Below are 26584 nucleotides of genomic sequence, written 5' to 3' on the forward strand. Positions count from 1 at the left end.
TGTGCTTAACAGCAGTGCTCCCCAACCATTTTATAGCCGCGGACCGGGCAAAGTTTGAGAATTTTACGGCGCCTCGATGAGGGGGGAGGGGCGTTAATTGTTTATATTGTTGCGGTGACTTCGACCACTTCTCGCCGGTGAGACGGTGAGCCGCGCAAAATAAATTCCTATTATAATACATCACGTCGTCCTCCAACGAATCGAAATACCCTTTGTTGATGGCCGCGTATTCTTCGAACGCGACCATCTCAGCTTCGGTTGGAGAACGAGATTCTGCGCGTGGATCCACTCTGTGTTGGTGCAATATTGGGCTGCACAGCTTTATTCTCAGCTTTCGCTAGACCTGTGGCGATAATATGAACTTGCAATTCTTCGAATCAAAAAGCTTTCACTTGTGCTTTACAGCAGTGCTCGCCAACCATTTTACAGCCGCGGACAGGGCAGAGTTTGATAATTTTACGGCGCCTCGATGAGGGGGGGGGCGGCAATTGTTTCTATTGTTACGGTGGCTTCGACCACTTCTCGCCGGTGAGACGGTGAGCCTCGCAGAATAAATTCCAATTTTACTTCATCACGTCGTGCTCCGACGAATCGAAATACCCTTTGTGGATGGTCGCGTATTCTTCGAACGGGTCCATCTCTGCTACGGTTGCAGAACGAGATCGTGCGCGTGGTTCCACTCTGTGTTGGTGCAATATTGGGTTGTTCAGCTTAATTCGCACATTTCGTTAGACCAGTGGTGATAATATGAGCTTGCAATTCTTCGAATCAAAAAGATTTCACTTGTGTTTTACAGCAGAGCTCCCCAACCTTTTTATAGCCGCGGACCGGGCAACGTTTCATAATTTCACGGCGCCTCGATGAGATGGGGGGCGTTAATTGTTTATATTGTTGCGGTGGCTTCGACCACTTCTCGCCGGTGAGACGGTGAGCCGCGCAGAATAAATTCCTATTATAATACATCACGTCGTCCTCCGACGAATCGAAATACCCTTTGTTGATGGCCGCGTATACTTCGAACGTGACCATCTCAGCTTCGTTTGGAGAACGAGATCCTGCGCGTGGATCCACTCTGTGTTGGTGCAATATTGGGCTGCACAGCTTTATTCTCAGCATTCGCTAGACCAGTGCTGATAATATGAGCTTGCAATTCTTTGAATCAAAAAGCTTTCACTTGTGCTTTACAGCAGTGCGCCCCAACCATTTTATAGCCGCGGACCGGGCAACGTTCCATAATTTTACGGCGCCTCGATGAGATGGGGGGCGTTAATTGTTTATATTGTTGCGGTGGCTTCGACCACTTCTCGCCGGTGAGACGGTGAGCCTCGCAGAATAAATTCTAATTTGACTTCATCACGTCGTGCTCCGACGAATCGAAATACCCTTTGTGGATGGTCGCGTATTCTTCGAACGGGTCCATCTCTGCTACGGTTGCAGAACGAGATCGTGCGCGTGGTTCCACTCTGTGTTGGTGCAATATTGGGTTGTTCAGCTTAATTCGCTCATTTCGTTAGACCAATGGTGATAATATGAGCTTGAAATTCTTCGAATCAAAAAGATTTCACTTGTGCTTTACAGCAGTGCTCCCCAACCATTTTATAGCCGCGGACCGGGCAACGTTTCATAATTTCACGGCGCCTCGATGAGATGGGGGGCGTTAATTGTTTATATTGTTGCGGTGGCTCCGACCACTTCTCGCCGGTGAGACGGTGAGCCGCGCAGAATAAATTCCAATTTTACTTCATCACGTCGTGCTCCGACGAATCGAAATACCCTTTGTGGATGGTCGCGTATTCTTCGAACGGGTCCATCTCTGCTACGGTTGCAGAACGAGATCGTGCGCGTGGTTCCACTCTGTGTTGGTGCAATATTGGATTGTACAGCTTAATTCTCAGGTTTCGCTAGACCTGTGGTAAAAATGCGAGCTTGCAATTCTTCGAATCCAAATGCTTTCACTTGTGTTTTACAGCAGAGCTCCCCAACCTTTTTATAGCCGCGGACCGGGCAACGTTTCATAATTTCACGGCGCCTCGATGAGATGGGGGGCGTTAATTGTTTATATTGTTGCGGTGGCTTCGACCACTTCTCGCCGGTGAGACGGTGAGCCGCGCAGAATAAATTCCTATTATAATACATCACGTCGTCCTCCGACGAATCGAAATACCCTTTGTTGATGGCCGCGTATACTTCGAACGTGACCATCTCAGCTTCGTTTGGAGAACGAGATCCTGCGCGTGGATCCACTCTGTGTTGGTGCAATATTGGGCTGCACAGCTTTATTCTCAGCATTCGCTAGACCAGTGCTGATAATATGAGCTTGCAATTCTTCGAATCAAAAAGCTTTCACTTGTGCTTTACAGCAGTGCGCCCCAACCATTTTATAGCCGCGGACCGGGCAACGTTCCATAATTTTACGGCGCCTCGATGAGATGGGGGGCGTTAATTGTTTATATTGTTGCGGTGGCTTCGACCACTTCTCGCCGGTGAGACGGTGAGCCTCGCAGAATAAATTCTAATTTGACTTCATCACGTCGTGCTCCGACGAATCGAAATACCCTTTGTGGATGGTCGCGTATTCTTCGAACGGGTCCATCTCTGCTACGGTTGCAGAACGAGATCGTGCGCGTGGTTCCACTCTGTGTTGGTGCAATATTGGGTTGTTCAGCTTAATTCGCTCATTTCGTTAGACCAATGGTGATAATATGAGCTTGCAATTCTTCGAATTAAAAAGATTTCACTTGTGCTTTACAGCAGTGCTCCCCAACCATTTTATAGCCGCGGACCGGGCAACGTTTCATAATTTCACGGCGCCTCGATGAGATGGGGGGCGTTAATTGTTTATATTGTTGCGGTGGATCCGACCACTTCTCGCCGGTGAGACGGTGAGCCGCGCAGAATAAATTCCTATTATAATTCATCACGTTATCCACCGATGAATCGAAGTACCCTTTGTTGATGGCCGCGTATACTTCGAACGTGACCATCTCAGCTTCGTTTGGAGAACGAGATCCTGCGCGTGGATCCACTCTGTGTTGGTGCAATATTGGGCTGCACAGCTTTATTCTCAGCTTTCGCTAGACCTGTGGTGATAATATGAGCTTGCAATTCTTCGAATCAAAAAGCTTTCACTTGTGCTTTACAGCAGTGCTCCCCAACCATTTTATAGCCGCGGACCGGGCAACGTTTCATAATTTCACGGCGCCTCGATGAGATGGGGGGCGTTAATTGTTTATATTGTTGCGGTGGCTGCGACCACTTCTCGCCGGTGAGACGGTGAGCCTCGCAGAATAAATTCTAATTTGACTTCATCACGTCGTCCTCCGACGAATCGAAATACCCCTTGTTGCTGGCCGCGTATTCTTCTAACGCGACCATCTCAGCTTCGGTTGGAGGACGAGATCCTGCGCGGGTTCCACTCTGTGTTGGTGCAATATTGGATTGTACAGCTTAATTCTCAGGTTTCGCTAGACCTGTGGTAAAAATGCGAGCTTGCAATTCTTCGAATCCAAATGCTTTCACTTGTGCTTAACAGCAGTGCTCCCCAACCATTTTATAGCCGCGGACCGGGCAAAGTTTGAGAATTTTACGGCGCCTCGATGAGGGGGGAGGGGCGTTAATTGTTTATATTGTTGCGGTGACTTCGACCACTTCTCGGCGGTGAGACGGTGAGCCTCGCAGAATAAATTCCAATTTTACTTCATCACGTCGTGCTCCGACGAATCGAAATACCCTTTGTGGATGGTCGCGTATTCTTCGAACGGGTCCATCTCTGCTACGGTTGCAGAACGAGATCGTGCGCGTGGTTCCACTCTGTGTTGGTGCAATATTGAGTTGTTCAGCTTAATTCGCACATTTCGTTAGACCAGTGGTGATAATATGAGCTTGCAATTCTTCGAATCAAGAAGATTTCACTTGTGCTTTACAGCAGTGCTCCCCAACCATTTTATAGCCGCGGACCGGGCAACGTTTCATAATTTCACGGCGCCTCGATGAGATGGGGGGCGTTAATTGTTTATATTGTTGCGGTGGCTTCGACCACTTCTCGCCGGTGAGACGGTGAGCCGCGCAGAATAAATTCCTATTATAATTCATCACGTCGTCCTCCGACGAATCGAAATACCGTTTGTTGATGGCCGCGTATTCTTCGAACGCGACCATCTCAGCTTCGGTTGGCGAACGAGATCCTGCGCGTCGATCCACTCTGTGTTGGTGCAATATTGGGCTGCACAGCTTTATTCTCAGGTTTCGCTAGACCTGTGGTGAAAATTCGAGCATGCAATTCTTCGAATCCAAAAGCTTTCACTTGTGCTTAACAGCAGTGCTCCCCAACCATTTTATAGCCGCGGACAGGGCAATGTTTGATAATTTTACGGCGCCTCGATGAGGGGGGGGGCGGCAGTTGTTTCTATTGTTACGGTGGCTTCGACCACTTCTCGCCGGTGAGACGGTGAGCCTCGCAGAATAAATTCCAATTTTACTTCATCACGTCGTGCTCCGACGAATCGAAATACCCATTGTGGATGGTCGCGTATTCTTCGAACGGGTCCATCTCTGCTACGGTTGCAGAACGAGATCGTGCGCGTGGTTCCACTATGTGTTGGTGCAATATTGGGTTGTTCAGCTTAATTCGCTCATTTCGTTAGACCAGTGGTGATAATATGAGCTTGCAATTCTTCGAATCAAAAAGATTTCACTTGTGCTTTACAGCAGTGCTCCCCAACCATTTTATAGCCGCGGACCGGGCAACGTTTCATAATTTCACGGCGCCTCGATGAGATGGGGGGCGTTAATTGTTTATATTGTTGCGGTGGCTTCGACCACTTCTCGCCGGTGAGACGGTGAGCCGCGCAGAATAAATTCCTATTATAATTCATCACGTCGTCCTCCGACGAATCGAAATACCCTTTGTTGATGGCCCCGTATTCTTCGATCGCGACCATCTCAGCTTCGTTTGGAGAACGAGATCCTGCGCGTGGATCCACTCTGCGTTGGTGCAATATTGGGCTGCACAGGTTTATTCTCAGCTTTCGCTAGACCTGTGGTGATAATATGAGCTTGCAATTCTTCGAATCAAAAAGCTTTCACTTGTGCTTTACAGCAGTGCTCCCCAACCATTTTATAGCCGCGGACCGGGCAACGTTTCATAATTTCACGGCGCCTCGATGAGATGGGGGGCGTTAATTGTTTATATTGTTGCGGTGGCTTCGACCACTTCTCGCCGGTGAGACGGTGAGCCGCGCAGAATAAATTCCTATTATAATTCATCACGTCGTCCTCCGACGAATCGAAATACCCTTTGTTGATGGCCCCGTATTCTTCGAACGCGACCATCTCAGCTTCGTTTGGAGAACGAGATCCTGCGCGTGGATCCACTCTGCGTTGGTGCAATATTGGGCTGCACAGGTTTATTCTCAGCTTTCGCTAGACCTGTGGTGATAATATGAGCTTGCAATTCTTCGAATCAAAAAGCTTTCACTTGTGCTTTACAGCAGTGCTCCCCAACCATTTTATAGCCGCGGACCGGGCAACGTTCCATAATTTTACGGCGCCTCGATGAGATGGGGGGCGTTAATTGTTTATATTGTTGCGGTGGCTTCGACCACTTCTCGCCGGTGAGACGGTGAGCCGCGCAGAATAAATTCCTATTATAATACATCAGGTCGTCCTCCAACGAATCGAAGTACCCTTTGTTGATGGCCGCGTATTCTTCGAACGCGACCATCTCAGCTTCGGTTGGCGAACGAGATCCTGCGCGTCGATCCACTCTGTGTTGGTGCAATATTGGGCTGCACAGCTATATTCTCAGGTTTCGCTAGACCTGTGGTGAAAATTCGAGCATGCAATTCTTCGAATCCAAAAGCTTTCACTTGTGCTTAACAGCAGTGCTCCCCAACCATTTTATAGCCGCGGACAGGGCAATGTTTGATAATTTTACGGCGCCTCGATGAGGGGGGGGGCGGCAGTTGTTTCTATTGTTACGGTGGCTTCGACCACTTCTCGCCGGTGAGACGGTGAGCCTCGCAGAATAAATTCCAATTTTACTTCATCACGTCGTGCTCCGACGAATCGAAATACCCATTGTGGATGGTCGCGTATTCTTCGAACGGGTCCATCTCTGCTACGGTTGCAGAACGAGATCGTGCGCGTGGTTCCACTATGTGTTGGTGCAATATTGGGTTGTTCAGCTTAATTCGCTCATTTCGTTAGACCAGTGGTGATAATATGAGCTTGCAATTCTTCGAATCAAAAAGATTTCACTTGTGCTTTACAGCAGTGCTCCCCAACCATTTTATAGCCGCGGACCGGGCAACGTTTCATAATTTCACGGCGCCTCGATGAGATGGGGGGCGTTAATTGTTTATATTGTTGCGGTGGCTTCGACCACTTCTCGCCGGTGAGACGGTGAGCCGCGCAGAATAAATTCCTATTATAATTCATCACGTCGTCCTCCGACGAATCGAAATACCCTTTGTTGATGGCCCCGTATTCTTCGATCGCGACCATCTCAGCTTCGTTTGGAGAACGAGATCCTGCGCGTGGATCCACTCTGCGTTGGTGCAATATTGGGCTGCACAGGTTTATTCTCAGCTTTCGCTAGACCTGTGGTGATAATATGAGCTTGCAATTCTTCGAATCAAAAAGCTTTCACTTGTGCTTTACAGCAGTGCTCCCCAACCATTTTATAGCCGCGGACCGGGCAACGTTTCATAATTTCACGGCGCCTCGATGAGATGGGGGGCGTTAATTGTTTATATTGTTGCGGTGGCTTCGACCACTTCTCGCCGGTGAGACGGTGAGCCGCGCAGAATAAATTCCTATTATAATTCATCACGTCGTCCTCCGACGAATCGAAATACCCTTTGTTGATGGCCCCGTATTCTTCGAACGCGACCATCTCAGCTTCGTTTGGAGAACGAGATCCTGCGCGTGGATCCACTCTGCGTTGGTGCAATATTGGGCTGCACAGGTTTATTCTCAGCTTTCGCTAGACCTGTGGTGATAATATGAGCTTGCAATTCTTCGAATCAAAAAGCTTTCACTTGTGCTTTACAGCAGTGCTCCCCAACCATTTTATAGCCGCGGACCGGGCAACGTTCCATAATTTTACGGCGCCTCGATGAGATGGGGGGCGTTAATTGTTTATATTGTTGCGGTGGCTTCGACCACTTCTCGCCGGTGAGACGGTGAGCCGCGCAGAATAAATTCCTATTATAATACATCAGGTCGTCCTCCAACGAATCGAAGTACCCTTTGTTGATGGCCGCGTATTCTTCGAACGCGACCATCTCAGCTTCGGTAGGAGAACGAGATCCTGTGCGTGGATCCACTCTGTGTTGGTGCTATATTGGGCTCGACAGCTTTATTCTCAGGTTTCGCTAGACCAGTGGTGAAAACGCGAGCTTGCAATTCTTCGAATCCAAAAGCTTTCACTTGTGCTTAACAGCAGTGCTCCCCAACCATTTTATAGCCGCGGACAGGGCAAAGTTTGATAATTTTACGGCGCCTCGATGAGGGGGGGGGGGCGGCAATTGTTTCTATTGTTACGGTGGCTTCGACCACTTCTCGCCGGTGAGACGGTGAGCCTCGCAGAATAAATTCCAATTTTACTTCATCACGTCGTGCTCCGACGAATCGAAATACCCATTGTGGATGGTCGCGTATTCTTCGAACGGGTCCATCTCTGCTACGGTTGCAGAACGAGATCGTGCGCGTGGTTCCACTCTGTGTTGGTGCAATATTGGGTTGTTCAGCTTAATTCGCTCATTTCGTTAGACCAGTGGTGATAATATGAGCTTGCAATTCTTCGAATCAAAAAGATTTCACTTGTGCTTTACAGCAGTGCTCCCCAACCATTTTATAGCCGCGGACCGGGCAACGTTTCATAATTTCACGGCGCCTCGATGAGATGGGGGGCGTTAATTGTTTATATTGTTGCGGTGGCTTCGACCACTTCTCGCCGGTGAGACGGTGAGCCGCGCAGAATAAATTCCTATTATAATTCATCACGTCGTCCTCCGACGAATCGAAATACCCTTTGTTGATGGCCCCGTATTCTTCGAACGCGACCATCTCACCTTCGTTTGGAGAACGAGATCCTGCGCGTGGATCCACTCTGCGTTGGTGCAATATTGGGCTGCACAGGTTTATTCTCAGCTTTCGCTAGACCTGTGGTGATAATATGAGCTTGCAATTCTTCGAATCAAAAAGCTTTCACTTGTGCTTTACAGCAGTGCTCCCCAACCATTTTATAGCCGCGGACCGGGCAACGTTTCATAATTTCACGGCGCCTCGATGAGATGGGGGGCGTTAATTGTTTATATTGTTGCGGTGGCTTCGACCACTTCTCGCCGGTGAGACGGTGAGCCGCGCAGAATAAATTCCTATTATAATTCATCACGTCGTCCTCCGACGAATCGAAATACCCTTTGTTGATGGCCGCGTATTCTTCGAACGCGACCATCTCAGCTTCGTTTGGCGAACGAGATCCTGCGCGTCGATCCACTCTGTGTTGGTGCAATATTGGGCTGCACAGCTTTATTCTCAGGTTTCGCTAGACCTGTGGTGAAAATTCGAGCATGCAATTCTTCGAATCCAAAAGCTTTCACTTGTGCTTAACAGCAGTGCTCCCCAACCATTTTATAGCCGCGGACAGGGCAAAGTTTGATAATTTTACGGCGCCTCGATGAGGGGGGGGCGGCAATTGTTTCTATTGTTACGGTGGCTTCGACCACTTCTCGCCGGTGAGACGGTGAGCCTCGCAGAATAAATTCCAATTTTACTTCATCACGTCGTGCTCCGACGAATCGAAATACCCTTTGTGGATGGTCGCGTATTCTTCGAATGGGTCCATCTCAGCTTCGGTTGGAGAACGAAATCGTGCGCGGGTTCCACTCTGTGTTGGTGCAATATTGGATTGTACAGCTTAATTCTCTGGTATCGCTAGACCAGTGCTGATAATATGAGCTTGCAATTCTTCGAATCAAAAATCTTTCACTTGTGCTTTACAGCAGTGCTCCCCAACCATTTTATAGCCGCGGACCGGGCAACGTTCCATAATTTTACGGCGCCTCGATTAGATGGGGGGCGTTAATTGTTTATATTGTTGCGGTGGCTTCGACCACTTCTCGCCGGTAAGACGGTGAGCCGTTTAGAATAAATTCCTATTATAATACATCACGTCGTCCTCCAACGAATCGAAATACCCTTTGTTGATGGCCGCGTATTCTTCGAACGCGACCATCTCAGCTTCGTTTGGAGAACGAGATCCTGTGCGTGGATCCACTCTGTGTTGGTGCAATATTGGGCTGCACAGCTTTATTCTCAGGTTTCGCTAGACCAGTGGTGAAAACGCGAGCTTGCAATTCTTCGAATCCAAATGCTTTCACTTGTGCTTAACAGCAGTGCTCCCCAACCATTTTATAGCCGCGGACAGGGCAAAGTTTGATAATTTTACGGCGCCTCGATGAGGGGGGGGGGCGGCAATTGTTTCTATTGTTACGATGGCTTCGACCACTTCTCGCCGGTGAGACGGTGAGCCTCGCAGAATAAATTCCAATTTTACTTCATCACGTCGTGCTCCGACGAATCGAAATACCCTTTGTGGATGGTCGCGTATTCTTCGAACGGGTCCATCTCTGCTACGGTTGCAGAACGAGATCGTGCGCGTGGTTCCACTCTGTGTTGGTGCAATATTGGGTTGTTCAGCTTAATTCGCACATTTCGTTAGACCAGTGGTGATAATATGAGCTTGCAATTCTTCGAATCAAGAAGATTTCACTTGTGCTTTACAGCAGTGCTCCCCAACCATTTTATAGCCGCGGACCGGGCAACGTTTCATAATTTCACGGCGCCTCGATGAGATGGGGGGCGTTAATTGTTTATATTGTTGCGGTGGCTTCGACCACTTCTCGCCGGTGAGACGGTGAGCCGCGCAGAATAAATTCCTATTATAATTCATCACGTCGTCCTCCGACGAATCGAAATACCCTTTGTTGATGGCCGCGTATTCTTCGAACGCGACCATCTCAGCTTCGGTTGGCGAACGAGATCCTGCGCGTCGATCCACTCTGTGTTGGTGCAATATTGGGCTGCACAGCTTTATTCTCAGGTTTCGCTAGACCTGTCGTGAAAATTCGAGCATGCAATTCTTCGAATCCAAAAGCTTTCACTTGTGCTTAACAGCAGTGCTCCCCAACCATTTTATAGCCGCGGACAGGGCAAAGTTTGATAATTTTACGGCGCCTCGATGAGGGGGGGGGCGGCAATTGTTTCTATTGTTACGGTGGCTTCGACCACTTCTCGCCGGTGAGACGGTGAGCCTCGCAGAATAAATTCCAATTTTACTTCATCACGTCGTGCTCCGACGAATCGAAATACCCATTGTGGATGGTCGCGTATTCTTCGAACGGGTCCATCTCTGCTACGGTTGCAGAACGAGATCGTGCGCGTGGTTCCACTCTGTGTTGGTGCAATATTGGGTTGTTCAGCTTAATTCGCTCATTTCGTTAGACCAGTGGTGATAATATGAGCTTGCAATTCTTCGAATCAAAAAGATTTCACTTGTGCTTTACAGCAGTGCTCCCCAACCATTTTATAGCCGCGGACCGGGCAACGTTTCATAATTTCACGGCGCCTCGATGAGATGGGGGGCGTTAATTGTTTATATTGTTGCGGTGGCTTCGACCACTTCTCGCCGGTGAGACGGTGAGCCGCGCAGAATAAAGTCCTATTATAATTCATCACGTCGTCCTCCGACGAATCGAAATACCCTTTGTTGATGGCCCCGTATTCTTCGAACGCGACCATCTCAGCTTCGTTTGGAGAACGAGATCCTGCGCGTGGATCCACTCTGCGTTGGTGCAATATTGGGCTGCACAGGTTTATTCTCAGCATTCGCTAGACCAGTGCTGATAATATGAGCTTGCAATTCTTCGAATCAAAAAGCTTTCACTTGTGCTTTACAGCAGTGCTCCCCAACCATTTTATAGCCGCGGACCGGGCAACGTTTCATAATTTCACGGCGCCTCGATGAGATGGGGGGCGTTAATTGTTTATATTGTTGCGGTGGCTTCGACCACTTCTCGCCGGTGAGACGGTGAGCCGCGCAGAATAAATTCCTATTATAATTCATCACGTCGTCCTCCGACGAATCGAAATACCCTTTGTTGATGGCCGCGTATTCTTCGAACGCGACCATCTCAGTTTCGTTTGGCGAACGAGATCCTGCGCGTCGATCCACTCTGTGTTGGTGCAATATTGGGCTGCACAGCTTTATTCTCAGGTTTCGCTAGACCTGTGGTGAAAATTCGAGCATGCAATTCTTCGAATCCAAAAGCTTTCACTTGTGCTTAACAGCAGTGCTCCCCAACCATTTTATAGCCGCGGACAGGGCAAAGTTTGATAATTTTACGGCGCCTCGATGAGGGGGGGGGCGGCAATTGTTTCTATTGTTACGGTGGCTTCGACCACTTCTCGCCGGTGAGACGGTGAGCCTCGCAGAATAAATTCCAATTTTACTTCATCACGTCGTGCTCCGACGAATCGAAATACCCTTTGTGGATGGTCGCGTATTCTTCGAATGGGTCCATCTCAGCTTCGGTTGGAGAACGAAATCGTGCGCGGTTTCCACTCTGTGTTGGTGCAATATTGGATTGTACAGCTTAATTCTCTGGTTTCGCTAGACCAGTGCTGATATTATGAGCTTGCAATTCTTCGAATCAAAAAGCTTTTACTTGTGCTTTACAGCAGTGCTCCCCAACCATTTTATAGCCGCGGACCGGGCAACGTTCCATAATTTTACGGCGCCTCGATTAGATGGGGGGCGTTAATTGTTTATATTGTTGCGGTGGCTTCGACCACTTCTCGCCGGTAAGACGGTGAGCCGCTTAGAATAAATTCCTATTATAATACATCACGTCGTCCTCCAACGAATCGAAATACCCTTTGTTGATGGCCGCGTATTCTTCGAACGCGACCATCTCAGCTTCGTTTGGAGAACGAGATCCTGTGCGTGGATCCACTCTGTGTTGGTGCAATATTGGGCTGCACAGCTTTATTCTCAGGTTTCGCTAGACCAGTGGTGAAAACGCGAGCTTGCAATTCTTCGAATCCAAATGCTTTCACTTGTGCTTAACAGCAGTGCTCCCCAACCATTTTATAGCCGCGGACAGGGCAAAGTTTGATAATTTTACGGCACCTCGATGAGGGGGGGGGGCGCCAATTGTTTCTATTGTTACGGTGGCTTCGACCACTTCTCGCCGGTGAGACGGTGAGCCTCGCAGAATAAATTCCAATTTTACTTCATCACGTCGTGCTCCGACGAATCGAAATACCCATTGTGGATGGTCGCGTATTCTTCGAACGGGTCCATCTCTGCTACGGTTGCAGAACGAGATCGTGCGCGTGGTTCCACTCTGTGTTGGTGCAATATTGGGTTGTTCAGCTTAATTCGCACATTTCGTTAGACCAGTGGTGATAATATGAGCTTGCAATTCTTCGAATCAAGAAGATTTCACTTGTGCTTTACAGCAGTGCTCCCCAACCATTTTATAGCCGCGGACCGGGCAACGTTTCATAATTTCACGGCGCCTCGATGAGATGGGGGGCGTTAATTGTTTATATTGTTGCGGTGGCTTCGACCACTTCTCGCCGGTGAGACGGTGAGCCGCGCAGAATAAAGTCCTATTATAATTCATCACGTCGTCCTCCGACGAATCGAAATACCCTTTGTTGATGGCCCCGTATTCTTCGAACGCGACCATCTCAGCTTCGTTTGTAGAACGAGATCCTGCGCGTGGATCCACTCTGCGTTGGTGCAATATTGGGCTGCACAGGTTTATTCTCAGCATTCGCTAGACCAGTGCTGATAATATGAGCTTGCAATTCTTCGAATCAAAAAGCTTTCACTTGTGCTTTACAGCAGTGCTCCCCAACCATTTTATAGCCGCGGACCGGGCAACGTTTCATAATTTCACGGCGCCTCGATGAGATGGGGGGCGTTAACTGTTTATATTGTTGCGGTGGCTTCGACCACTTCTCGCCGGTGAGACGGTGAGCCGCGCAGAATAAATTCCTATTATAATTCATCACGTCGTCCTCCGACGAATCGAAATACCCTTTGTTGATGGCCGCGTATTCTTCGAACGCGACCATCTCAGTTTCGTTTGGCGAACGAGATCCTGCGCGTCGATCCACTCTGTGTTGGTGCAATATTGGGCTGCACAGCTTTATTCTCAGGTTTCGCTAGACCTGTGGTGAAAATTCGAGCATGCAATTCTTCGAATCCAAAAGCTTTCACTTGTGCTTAACAGCAGTGCTCCCCAACCATTTTATAGCCGCGGACAGGGCAAAGTTTGATAATTTTACGGCGCCTCGATGAGGGGGGGGCGGCAATTGTTTCTATTGTTACGGTGGCTTCGACCACTTCTCGCCGGTGAGACGGTGAGCCTAGCAGAATAAATTCCAATTTTACTTCATCACGTCGTGCTCCGACGAATCGAAATACCCTTTGTGGATGGTCGCGTATTCTTCGAATGGGTCCATCTCAGCTTCGGTTGGAGAACGAAATCGTGCGCGGTTTCCACTCTGTGTTGGTGCAATATTGGATTGTACAGCTTAATTCTCTGGTTTCGCTAGACCAGTGCTGATATTATGAGCTTGCAATTCTTCGAATCAAAAAGCTTTTACTTGTGCTTTACAGCAGTGCTCCCCAACCATTTTATAGCCGCGGACAGGGCAACGTTTGATAATTTTACGGCGGCTCGATGAAATGGGGGGCGTTAATTGTTTATATTGTTGCGGTGGCTTCGACCACTTCTCGCTGGTGAGACGGTGAGCCGCGCAGAATAAATTCCAATTTTACTTTATCACGTCCTCCTCCGACGAATCGAAATACCCTTTGTTGATGGCCGCGTATTCTTCTAACGCGACCATCTCAGCTTCGGTTGGAGAACGAGATCCTGCGCGTGGATCCACTCTGCGTTGGTGCAATATTGGGCTGCACAGGTTTATTCTCAGCTTTCGCTAGACCTGTGGTGATAATATGAGCTTGCAATTCTTCGAATCAAAAAGCTTTCACTTGTGCTTTACAGCAGTGCTCCCCAACCATTTTATAGCCGCGGACCGGGCAACGTTTCATAATTTCACGGCGCCTCGATGAGATGGGGGGCGTTAATTGTTTATATTGTTGCGGTGGCTTCGACCACTTCTCGCCGGTGAGACGGTGAGCCGCGCAGAATAAATTCCTATTATAATACATCACGTCGTCCTCCGACGAATCGAAATACCCTTTGTTGATGGCCGCGTATACTTCGAACGTGACCATCTCAGCTTCGTTTGGAGAACGAGATCCTGCGCGTGGATCCACTCTGTGTTGGTGCAATATTGGGCTGCACAGCTTTATTCTCAGGTTTCGCTAGACCAGTGGTGAAAACGCGAGCTTGCAATTCTTCGAATCCAAATGCTTTCACTTGTGCTTAACAGCAGTGCTCCCCAACCATTTTATAGCCGCGGACAGGGCAAAGTTTGATAATTTTACGGCGCCTCGATGAGGGGAGGGGGGCGGCAATTGTTTCTATTGTTACGATGGCTTCGACCACTTCTCGCCGGTGAGACGGTGAGCCTCGCAGAATAAATTCCAATTTTACTTCATCACGTCGTGCTCCGACGAATCGAAATACCCTTTGTGGATGGTCGCGTATTCTTCGAACGGGTCCATCTCTGCTACGGTTGCAGAACGAGATCGTGCGCGTGGTTCCACTCTGTGTTGGTGCAATATTGGGTTGTTCAGCTTAATTCGCACATTTCGTTAGACCAGTGGTGATAATATGAGCTTGCAATTCTTCGAATCAAGAAGATTTCACTTGTGCTTTACAGCAGTGCTCCCCAACCATTTTATAGCCGCGGACCGGGCAACGTTTCATAATTTCACGGCGCCTCGATGAGATGGGGGGCGTTAATTGTTTATATTGTTGCGGTGGCTTCGACCACTTCTCGCCGGTGAGACGGTGAGCCGCGCAGAATAAAGTCCTATTATAATTCATCACGTCGTCCTCCGACGAATCGAAATACCCTTTGTTGATGGCCCCGTATTCTTCGAACGCGACCATCTCAGCTTCGTTTGTAGAACGAGATCCTGCGCGTGGATCCACTCTGCGTTGGTGCAATATTGGGCTGCACAGGTTTATTCTCAGCATTCGCTAGACCAGTGCTGATAATATGAGCTTGCAATTCTTCGAATCAAAAAGCTTTCACTTGTGCTTTACAGCAGTGCTCCCCAACCATTTTATAGCCGCGGACCGGGCAACGTTTCATAATTTCACGGCGCCTCGATGAGATGGGGGGCGTTAACTGTTTATATTGTTGCGGTGGCTTCGACCACTTCTCGCCGGTGAGACGGTGAGCCGCGCAGAATAAATTCCTATTATAATTCATCACGTCGTCCTCCGACGAATCGAAATACCCTTTGTTGATGGCCGCGTATTCTTCGAACGCGACCATCTCAGTTTCGTTTGGCGAACGAGATCCTGCGCGTCGATCCACTCTGTGTTGGTGCAATATTGGGCTGCACAGCTTTATTCTCAGGTTTCGCTAGACCTGTGGTGAAAATTCGAGCATGCAATTCTTCGAATCCAAAAGCTTTCACTTGTGCTTAACAGCAGTGCTCCCCAACCATTTTATAGCCGCGGACAGGGCAAAGTTTGATAATTTTACGGCGCCTCGATGAGGGGGGGGCGGCAATTGTTTCTATTGTTACGGTGGCTTCGACCACTTCTCGCCGGTGAGACGGTGAGCCTCGCAGAATAAATTCCAATTTTACTTCATCACGTCGTGCTCCGACGAATCGAAATACCCTTTGTGGATGGTCGCGTATTCTTCGAATGGGTCCATCTCAGCTTCGGTTGGAGAACGAAATCGTGCGCGGTTTCCACTCTGTGTTGGTGCAATATTGGATTGTACAGCTTAATTCTCTGTTTTCGCTAGACCAGTGCTGATATTATGAGCTTGCAATTCTTCGAATCAAAAAGCTTTTACTTGTGCTTTACAGCAGTGCTCCCCAACCATTTTATAGCCGCGGACAGGGCAACGTTTGATAATTTTACGGCGGCTCGATGAAATGGGGGGCGTTAATTGTTTATATTGTTGCGGTGGCTTCGACCACTTCTCGCTGGTGAGACGGTGAGCCGCGCAGAATAAATTCCAATTTTACTTTATCACGTCGTCCTCCGACGAATCGAAATACCCTTTGTTGATGGCCGCGTATTCTTCTAACGCGACCATCTCAGCTTCGGTTGGAGAACGAGATCCTGCGCGTGGATCCACTCTGCGTTGGTGCAATATTGGGCTGCACAGGTTTATTCTCAGCTTTCGCTAGACCTGTGGTGATAATATGAGCTTGCAATTCTTCGAATCAAAAAGCTTTCACTTGTGCTTTACAGCAGTGCTTCCCAACCATTTTATAGCCGCGGACCGGGCAACGTTTCATAATTTCACGGCGCCTCGATGAGATGGGGGGCGTTAATTGTTTATATTGTTGCGGTGGCTTCGACCACTTCTCGCCGGTGAGACGGTGAGCCTCGCAGAATAAATTCTAATTTGACTTCATCACGTCGTGCTCCGACGAATCGAAATACCCTTTGTGGATGGTCGCGTATTCTTCGAACGGGTCCATCTCTGCTACGGTTGCAGAACGAGATCGTGCGCGTGGTTCCACTCTGTGTTGGTGCAATATTGGGTTGTTCAGCTTAATTCGCTCATTTCGTTAGACCAATGGTGATAATATGAGCTTGCAATTCTTCGAATCAAAAAGATTTCACTTGTGCTTTACAGCAGTGCTCCCCAACCATTTTATAGCCGCGGAACGGGCAACGTTTCATAATTTCACGGCGCCTCGATGAGATGGGGGGCGTTAATTGTTTATATTGTTGCGGTGGCTTCGACCACTTCTCGCCGGTGAGACGGTGAGCCGCGCAGAATAAATTCCTATTATAATTCATCACGTCGTCCTCCGACGAATCGAAATACCCTTTGTTGATGGCCGCGTATTCTTCGAACGCGACCATCTCAGCTTCGGTTGGCGAACGAGATCCTGCGCGTCGATCCACTCTGTGTTGGTGCAATATTGGGCTGCACAGCTTTATTCTCAGGTTTCGCTAGACCTGTCGTGAAAATTCGAGCATGCAATTCTTCGAATCCAAAAGCTTTCACTTGTGCTTAACAGCAGTGCTCCCCAACCATTTTATAGCCGCGGACAGGGCAAAGTTTGATAATTTTACGGCGCCTCGATGAGGGGGGGGGCGGCAATTGTTTCTATTGTTACGGTGGCTTCGACCACTTCTCGCCGGTGAGACGGTGAGCCGCGCAGAATAAATTCCTATTATAATTCATCACGTCGTCCTCCGACGAATCGAAATACCCTTTGTTGATGGCCCCGTATTCTTCGAACGCGACCATCTCAGCTTCGTTTGGAGAACGAGATCCTGCGCGTGGATCCACTCTGCGTTGGTGCAATATTGGGCTGCACAGGTTTATTCTCAGCTTTCGCTAGACCTGTGGTGATAATATGAGCTTGCAATTCTTCGAATCAAAAAGCTTTCACTTGTGCTTTACAGCAGTGCTCCCCAACCATTTTATAGCCGCGGACCGGGCAACGTTCCATAATTTTACGGCGCCTCGATGAGATGGGGGGCGTTAATTGTTTATATTGTTGCGGTGGCTTCGACCACTTCTCGCCGGTGAGACGGTGAGCCGCGCAGAATAAATTCCTATTATAATTCATCACGTCGTCCTCCGACGAATCGAAATACCCTTTGTTGATGGCCCCGTATTCTTCGAAAGCGACCATCTCAGCTTCGTTTGGAGAACGAGATCCTGCGCGTGGATCCACTCTGCGTTGGTGCAATATTGGGCTGCACAGGTTTATTCTCAGCTTTCGCTAGACCTGTGGTGATAATATGAGCTTGCAATTCTTCGAATCAAAAAGCTTTCACTTGTGCTTTACAGCAGTGCTCCCCAACCATTTTATAGCCGCGGACCGGGCAACGTTTCATAATTTCACGGCGCCTCGATGAGATGGGGGGCGTTAATTGTTTATATTGTTGCGGTGGCTTCGACCACTTCTCGCCGGTGAGACGGTGAGCCGCGCAGAATAAATTCCTATTATAATTCATCACGTCGTCCTCCGACGAATCGAAATACCCTTTGTTGATGGCCGCGTATTCTTCGAACGCGACCATCTCAGCTTCGTTTGGCGAACGAGATCCTGCGCGTCGATCCACTCTGTGTTGGTGCAATATTGGGCTGCACAGCTTTATTCTCAGGTTTCGCTAGACCTGTGGTGAAAATTCGAGCATGCAATTCTTCGAATCCAAAAGCTTTCACTTGTGCTTAACAGCAGTGCTCCCCAACCATTTTATAGCCGCGGACAGGGCAAAGTTTGATAATTTTACGGCGCCTCGATGAGGGGGGGGCGGCAATTGTTTCTATTGTTACGGTGGCTTCGACCACTTCTCGCCGGTGAGACGGTGAGCCTCGCAGAATAAATTCCAATTTTACTTCATCACGTCGTGCTCCGACGAATCGAAATACCCTTTGTGGATGGTCGCGTATTCTTCGAATGGGTCCATCTCAGCTTCGGTTGGAGAACGAAATCGTGCGCGGGTTCCACTCTGTGTTGGTGCAATATTGGATTGTACAGCTTAATTCTCTGGTTTCGCTAGACCAGTGCTGATGATATGAGCTTGCAATTCTTCGAATCAAAAATCTTTCACTTGTGCTTTACAGCAGTGCTCCCCAACCATTTTATAGCCGCGGACCGGGCAACGTTCCATAATTTTACGGCGCCTCGATTAGATGGGGGGCGTTAATTGTTTATATTGTTGCGGTGGCTTCGACCACTTCTCGCCGGTAAGACGGTGAGCCGCTTAGAATAAATTCCTATTATAATACATCACGTCGTCCTCCAACGAATCGAAATACCCTTTGTTGATGGCCGCGTATTCTTCGAACGCGACCATCTCAGCTTCGTTTGGAGAACGAGATCCTGTGCGTGGATCCACTCTGTGTTGGTGCAATATTGGGCTGCACAGCTTTATTCTCAGGTTTCGCTAGACCAGTGGTGAAAACGCGAGCTTGCAATTCTTCGAATCCAAATGCTTTCACTTGTGCTTAACAGCAGTGCTCCCCAACCATTTTATAGCCGCGGACAGGGCAAAGTTTGATAATTTTACGGCGCCTCGATGAGGGGGGGGGGCGGCAATTGTTTCTATTGTTACGATGGCTTCGACCACTTCTCGCCGGTGAGACGGTGAGCCTCGCAGAATAAATTCCAATTTTACTTCATCACGTCGTGCTCCGACGAATCGAAATACCCTTTGTGGATGGTCGCGTATTCTTCGAACGGGTCCATCTCTGCTACGGTTGCAGAACGAGATCGTGCGCGTGGTTCCACTCTGTGTTGGTGCAATATTGGGTTGTTCAGCTTAATTCGCACATTTCGTTAGACCACTGGTGATAATATGAGCTTGCAATTCTTCGAATCAAGAAGATTTCACTTGTGCTTTACAGCAGTGCTCCCCAACCATTTTATAGCCGCGGACCGGGCAACGTTTCATAATTTCACGGCGCCTCGATGAGATGGGGGGCGTTAATTGTTTATATTGTTGCGGTGGCTTCGACCACTTCTCGCCGGTGAGACGGTGAGCCGCGCAGAATAAATTCCTATTATAATTCATCACGTCGTCCTCCGACGAATCGAAATACCCTTTGTTGATGGCCGCGTATTCTTCGAACGCGACCATCTCAGCTTCGGTTGGCGAACGAGATCCTGCGCGTCGATCCACTCTGTGTTGGTGCAATATTGGGCTGCACAGCTTTATTCTCAGGTTTCGCTAGACCTGTCGTGAAAATTCGAGCATGCAATTCTTCGAATCCAAAAGCTTTCACTTGTGCTTAACAGCAGTGCTCCCCAACCATTTTATAGCCGCGGACAGGGCAAAGTTTGATAATTTTACGGCGCCTCGATGAGGGGGGGGGGCGGCAATTGTTTCTATTGTTACGGTGGCTTCGACCACTTCTCGCCGGTGAGACGGTGAGCCTCGCAGAATAAATTCCAATTTTACTTCATCACGTCGTGCTCCGACGAATCGAAATACCCATTGTGGATGGTCGCGTATTCTTCGAACGGGTCCATCTCTGCTACGGTTGCAGAACGAGATCGTGCGCGTGGTTCCACTCTGTGTTGGTGCAATATTGGGTTGTTCAGCTTAATTCGCTCATTTCGTTAGACCAGTGGTGATAATATGAGCTTGCAATTCTTCGAATCAAAAAGATTTCACTTGTGCTTTACAGCAGTGCTCCCCAACCATTTTATAGCCGCGGACCGGGCAACGTTTCATAATTTCACGGCGCCTCGATGAGATGGGGGGCGTTAATTGTTTATATTGTTGCGGTGGCTTCGACCACTTCTCGCCGGTGAGACGGTGAGCCGCGCAGAATAAAGTCCTATTATAATTCATCACGTCGTCCTCCGACGAATCGAAATACCCTTTGTTGATGGCCCCGTATTCTTCGAACGCGACCATCTCAGCTTCGTTTGGAGAACGAGATCCTGCGCGTGGATCCACTCTGCGTTGGTGCAATATTGGGCTGCACAGGTTTATTCTCAGCATTCGCTAGACCAGTGCTGATAATATGAGCTTGCAATTCTTCAAATCAAAAAGCTTTCACTTGTGCTTTACAGCAGTGCTCCCCAACCATTTTATAGCCGCGGACCGGGCAACGTTTCATAATTTCACGGCGCCTCGATGAGATGGGGGCGTTAATTGTTTATATTGTTGCGGTGGCTTCGACCACTTCTCGCCGGTGAGACGGTGAGCCGCGCAGAATAAATTCCTATTATAATTCATCACGTCGTCCTCCGACGAATCGAAATACCCTTTGTTGATGGCCGCGTATTCTTCGAACGCGACCATCTCAGTTTCGTTTGGCGAACGAGATCCTGCGCGTCGATCCACTCTGTGTTGGTGCAATATTGGGCTGCACAGCTTTATTCTCAGGTTTCGCTAGACCTGTGGTGAAAATTCGAGCATGCAATTCTTCGAATCCAAAAGCTTTCACTTGTGCTTAACAGCAGTGCTCCCCAACCATTTTATAGCCGCGGACAGGGCAAAGTTTGATAATTTTACGGCGCCTCGATGAGGGGGGGGCGGCAATTGTTTCTATTGTTACGGTGGCTTCGACCACTTCTCGCCGGTGAGACGGTGAGCCTCGCAGAATAAATTCCAATTTTACTTCATCACGTCGTGCTCCGACGAATCGAAATACCCTTTGTGGATGGTCGCGTATTCTTCGAATGGGTCCATCTCAGCTTCGGTTGGAGAACGAAATCGTGCGCGGTTTCCACTCTGTGTTGGTGCAATATTGGATTGTACAGCTTAATTCTCTGGTTTCGCTAGACCAGTGCTGATATTATGAGCTTGCAATTCTTCGAATCAAAAAGCTTTTACTTGTGCTTTACAGCAGTGCTCCCCAACCATTTTATAGCCGCGGACAGGGCAACGTTTGATAATTTTACGGCGGCTCGATGAAATGGGGGGCGTTAATTGTTTATATTGTTGCGGTGGCTTCGACCACTTCTCGCTGGTGAGACGGTGAGCCGCGCAGAATAAATTCCAATTTTACTTTATCACGTCGTCCTCCGACGAATCGAAATACCCTTTGTTGATGGCCGCGTATTCTTCTAACGCGACCATCTCAGCTTCGGTTGGAGAACGAGATCCTGCGCGTGGATCCACTCTGCGTTGGTGCAATATTGGGCTGCACAGGTTTATTCTCAGCTTTCGCTAGACCTGTGGTGATAATATGAGCTTGCAATTCTTCGAATCAAAAAGCTTTCACTTGTGCTTTACAGCAGTGCTCCCCAACCATTTTATAGCCGCGGACCGGGCAACGTTTCATAATTTCACGGCGCCTCGATGAGATGGGGGGCGTTAATTGTTTATATTGTTGCGGTGGCTTCGACCACTTCTCGCCGGTGAGACGGTGAGCCTCGCAGAATAAATTCCTATTATAATACATCACGTCGTCCTCCGACGAATCGAAATACCCTTTGTTGATGGCCGCGTATACTTCGAACGTGACCATCTCAGCTTCGTTTGGAGAACGAGATCCTGCGCGTGGATCCACTCTGTGTTGGTGCAATATTGGGCTGCACAGCTTTATTCTCAGGTTTCGCTAGACCTGTGGTGAAAATTCGAGCTTGCAATTCTTCGAATCAAAAAGCTTTTACTTGTGCTTAACAGCAGTGCTCCCCAACCATTTTATAGCCGCGGACAGGGCAAAGTTTGATAATTTTACGGCGCCTCGATGAGGGGGGGGGCGGCAATTGTTTCTATTGTTACGATGGCTTCGACCACTTCTCGCCGGTGAGACGGTGAGCCTCGCAGAATAAATTCCAATTTTACTTCATCACGTCGTGCTCCGACGAATCGAAATACCCTTTGTGGATGGTCGCGTATTCTTCGAACGGGTCCATCTCTGCTACGGTTGCAGAACGAGATCGTGCGCGTGGTTCCACTCTGTGTTGGTGCAATATTGGGTTGTTCAGCTTAATTCGCACATTTCGTTAGACCAGTGGTGATAATATGAGCTTGCAATTCTTCGAATCAAGAAGATTTCACTTGTGCTTTACAGCAGTGCTCCCCAACCATTTTATAGCCGCGGACCGGGCAACGTTTCATAATTTCACGGCGCCTCGATGAGATGGGGGGCGTTAATTGTTTATATTGTTGCGGTGGCTTCGACCACTTCTCACCGGTGAGACGGTGAGCCGCGCAGAATAAATTCCTATTATAATACATCAGGTCGTCCTCCAACGAATCGAAATACCCTTTGTTGATGGCCGCGTATTCTTCGAACGCGACCATCTCAGCTTCGGTAGGAGAACGAGATCCTGTGCGTGGATCCACTCTGTGTTGGTGCTATATTGGGCTGCACAGCTTCATTCTCAGGTTTCGCTAGACCAGTGGTGAAAACGCGAGCTTGCAATTCTTCGAATCCAAAAGCTTTCACTTGTGCTTAACAGCAGTGCTCCCCAACCATTTTATAGCCGCGGACAGGGCAAAGTTTGATAATTTTACGGCGCCTCGATGAGGGGGGGGGCGGCAATTGTTTCTATTGTTACGGTGGCTTCGACCACTTCTCGCCGGTGAGACGGTGAGCCTCGCAGAATAAATTCTAATTTGACTTCATCACGTCGTGCTCCGACGAATCGAAATACCCTTTGTGGATGGTCGCGTATTCTTCGAACGGGTCCATCTCTGCTACGGTTGCAGAACGAGATCGTGCGCGTGGTTCCACTCTGTGTTGGTGCAATATTGGGTTGTTCAGCTTAATTCGCTCATTTCGTTAGACCAATGGTGATAATATGAGCTTGCAATTCTTCGAATCAAAAAGATTTCACTTGTGCTTTACAGCAGTGCTCCCCAACCATTTTATAGCCGCGGAACGGGCAACGTTTCATAATTTCACGGCGCCTCGATGAGATGGGGGGCGTTAATTGTTTATATTGTTGCGGTGGCTTCGACCACTTCTCGCCGGTGAGACGGTGAGCCGCGCAGAATAAATTCCTATTATAATTCATCACGTCGTCCTCCGACGAATCGAAATACCCTTTGTTGATGGCCGCGTATTCTTCGAACGCGACCATCTCAGCTTCGGTTGGCGAACGAGATCCTGCGCGTCGATCCACTCTGTGTTGGTGCAATATTGGGCTGCACAGCTTTATTCTCAGGTTTCGCTAGACCTGTCGTGAAAATTCGAGCATGCAATTCTTCGAATCCAAAAGCTTTCACTTGTGCTTAACAGCAGTGCTCCCCAACCATTTTATAGCCGCGGACAGGGCAAAGTTTGATAATTTTACGGCGCCTCGATGAGGGGGGGGGGCGGCAATTGTTTCTATTGTTACGGTGGCTTCGACCACTTCTCGCCGGTGAGACGGTGAGCCTCGCAGAATAAATTCCAATTTTACTTCATCACGTCGTCCTCCGACGAATCGAAATACCCTTTGTGGATGGTCGCGTATTCTTCGAACGGGTCCATCTCTGCTACGGTTGCAGAACGAGATCGTGCGCGTCGATCCACTCTGTGTTCGTGCAATATTGGGCTGCACAGCTTTATTCTCAGGTTTCGCTAGACCTGTGGTGAAAATTCGAGCATGCAATTCTTCGAATCCAAAAGCTTTCACTTGTGCTTTACAGCAGTGCGCCCCAACCATTTTATAGCCGCGGACCGGGCAACGTTCCATAATTTTACGGCGCCTCGATGAGATGGGGGGCGTTAATTGTTTATATTGTTGCGGTGGCTTCGACCACTTCTCGCCGGTGAGACGGTGAGCCTCGCAGAATAAATTCTAATTTGACTTCATCACGTCGTGCTCCGACGAATCGAAATACCCTTTGTGGATGGTCGCGTATTCTTCGAACGGGTCCATCTCTGCTACGGTTGCAAAACGAGATCCTGCGCGTGGTTCCACTCTGTGTTGGTGCAATATTGGGTTGTTCAGCTTAATTCGCACATTTCGTTAGACCAGTGGTGATAATATGAGCTTGCAATTCTTCGAATCAAAAAGATTTCACTTGTGCTTTACAGCAGAGCTCCCCAACCATTTTATAGCCGCGGACCGGGCAACGTTTCATAATTTCACGGCGCCTCGATGAGATGGGGGGCGTTAATTGTTTATATTGTTGCGGTGGCTCCGACCACTTCTCGCCGGTGAGACGGTGAGCCGCGCAGAATAAATTCCTATTATAATTCATCACGTTATCCACCTTATGAATCGAAGTACCCTTTGTTGATGGCCGCGTATACTTCGAACGTGACCATCTCAGCTTCGTTTGGAGAACGAGATCCTGCGCGTGGATCCACTCTGTGTTGGTGCAATATTGGGCTGCACAGCTTTATTCTCAGCTTTCGCTAGACCTGTGGTGATAATATGAGCTTGCAATTCTTCGAATCCGAAAGCTTTCACTTGTGCTTAACAGCAGTGCTCCCCAAACATTTTATAGCCGCGGACCGGGCAACGTTCCATAATTTTACGGCGCCTCGATGAGATGGGGGGCGTTAATTGTTTATATTGTTGCGGTGGCTGCGACCACTTCTCGCCGGTGAGACGGTGAGCCTCGCAGAATAAATTCTAATTTGACTTCATCACGTCGTCCTCCGACGAATCGAAATACCCCTTGTTGATGGCCGCGTATTCTTCTAACGCGACCATCTCAGCTTCGGTTGGAGGACGAGATCCTGCGCGGGTTCCACTCTGTGTTGGTGCAATATTGGATTGTACAGCTTAATTCTCAGGTTTCGCTAGACCTGTGGTAAAAATGCGAGCTTGCAATTCTTCGAATCCAAATGCTTTCACTTGTGCTTAACAGCAGTGCTCCCCAACCATTTTATAGCCGCGGACCGGGCAAAGTTTGAGAATTTTACGGCGCCTCGATGAGGGGGGAGGGGCGTTAATTGTTTATATTGTTGCGGTGACTTCGACCACTTCTCGCCGGTGAGACGGTGAGCCGCGCAAAATAAATTCCTATTATAATACATCACGTCGTCCTCCGACGAATCGAAATACCCTTTGTTGATGGCCGCGTATACTTCGAACGTGACCATCTCAGCTTCGTTTGGAGAACGAGATCCTGCGCGTGGATCCACTCTGTGTTGGTGCAATATTGGGCTGCACAGCTTTATTCTCAGCTTTCGCTAGACCAGTGCTGATAATATGAGCTTGCAATTCTTCGAATCAAAAAGCTTTCACTTCTGCTTTACAGCAGTGCGCCCCAACCATTTTATAGCCGCGGACCGGGCAACGTTCCATAATTTTACGGCGCCTCGATGAGATGGGGGGCGTTAATTGTTTATATTGTTGCGGTGGCTTCGACCACTTCTCGCCGGTGAGACGGTGAGCCGCGCAGAATAAATTCCTATTATAATACATCACGTCGTCCTCCAACGAATCGAAATACCCTTTGTTGATGGCCGCGTATTCTTCGAACGCGACCATCTCAGCTTCGGTTGGAGAACGAGATTCTGCGCGTGGATCCACTCTGTGTTGGTGCAATATTGGGCTGCACAGCTTTATTCTCAGCTTTCGCTAGACCTGTGGCGATAATATGAACTTGCAATTCTTCGAATCAAAAAGCTTTCACTTGTGCTTTACAGCAGTGCTCGCCAACCATTTTACAGCCGCGGACAGGGCGAAGTTTGATAATTTTACGGCGCCTCGATGAGGGGGGGGGGGGCGGCAATTGTTTCTATTGTTACGGTGGCTTCGACCACTTCTCGCCGGTGAGACGGTGAGCCTCGCAGAATAAATTCCAATTTTACTTCATTACGTCGTGCTCCCACGAATCGAAATACCCTTTGTGGATGGTCGCGTATTCTTCGAACGGGTCCATCTCTGCTACGGTTGCAGAACGAGATCGTGCGCGTGGTTCCACTCTGTGTTGGTGCAATATTGGGTTGTTCAGCTTAATTCGCACATTTCGTTAGACCAGTGGTGATAATATGAGCTTGCAATTCTTCGAATCAAAAA

This window comes from Lasioglossum baleicum, unplaced genomic scaffold (genome assembly GCF_051020765.1).
Source record: "Lasioglossum baleicum unplaced genomic scaffold, iyLasBale1 scaffold0076, whole genome shotgun sequence".
Taxonomy (NCBI): Eukaryota; Metazoa; Arthropoda; class Insecta; order Hymenoptera; family Halictidae; genus Lasioglossum; species Lasioglossum baleicum.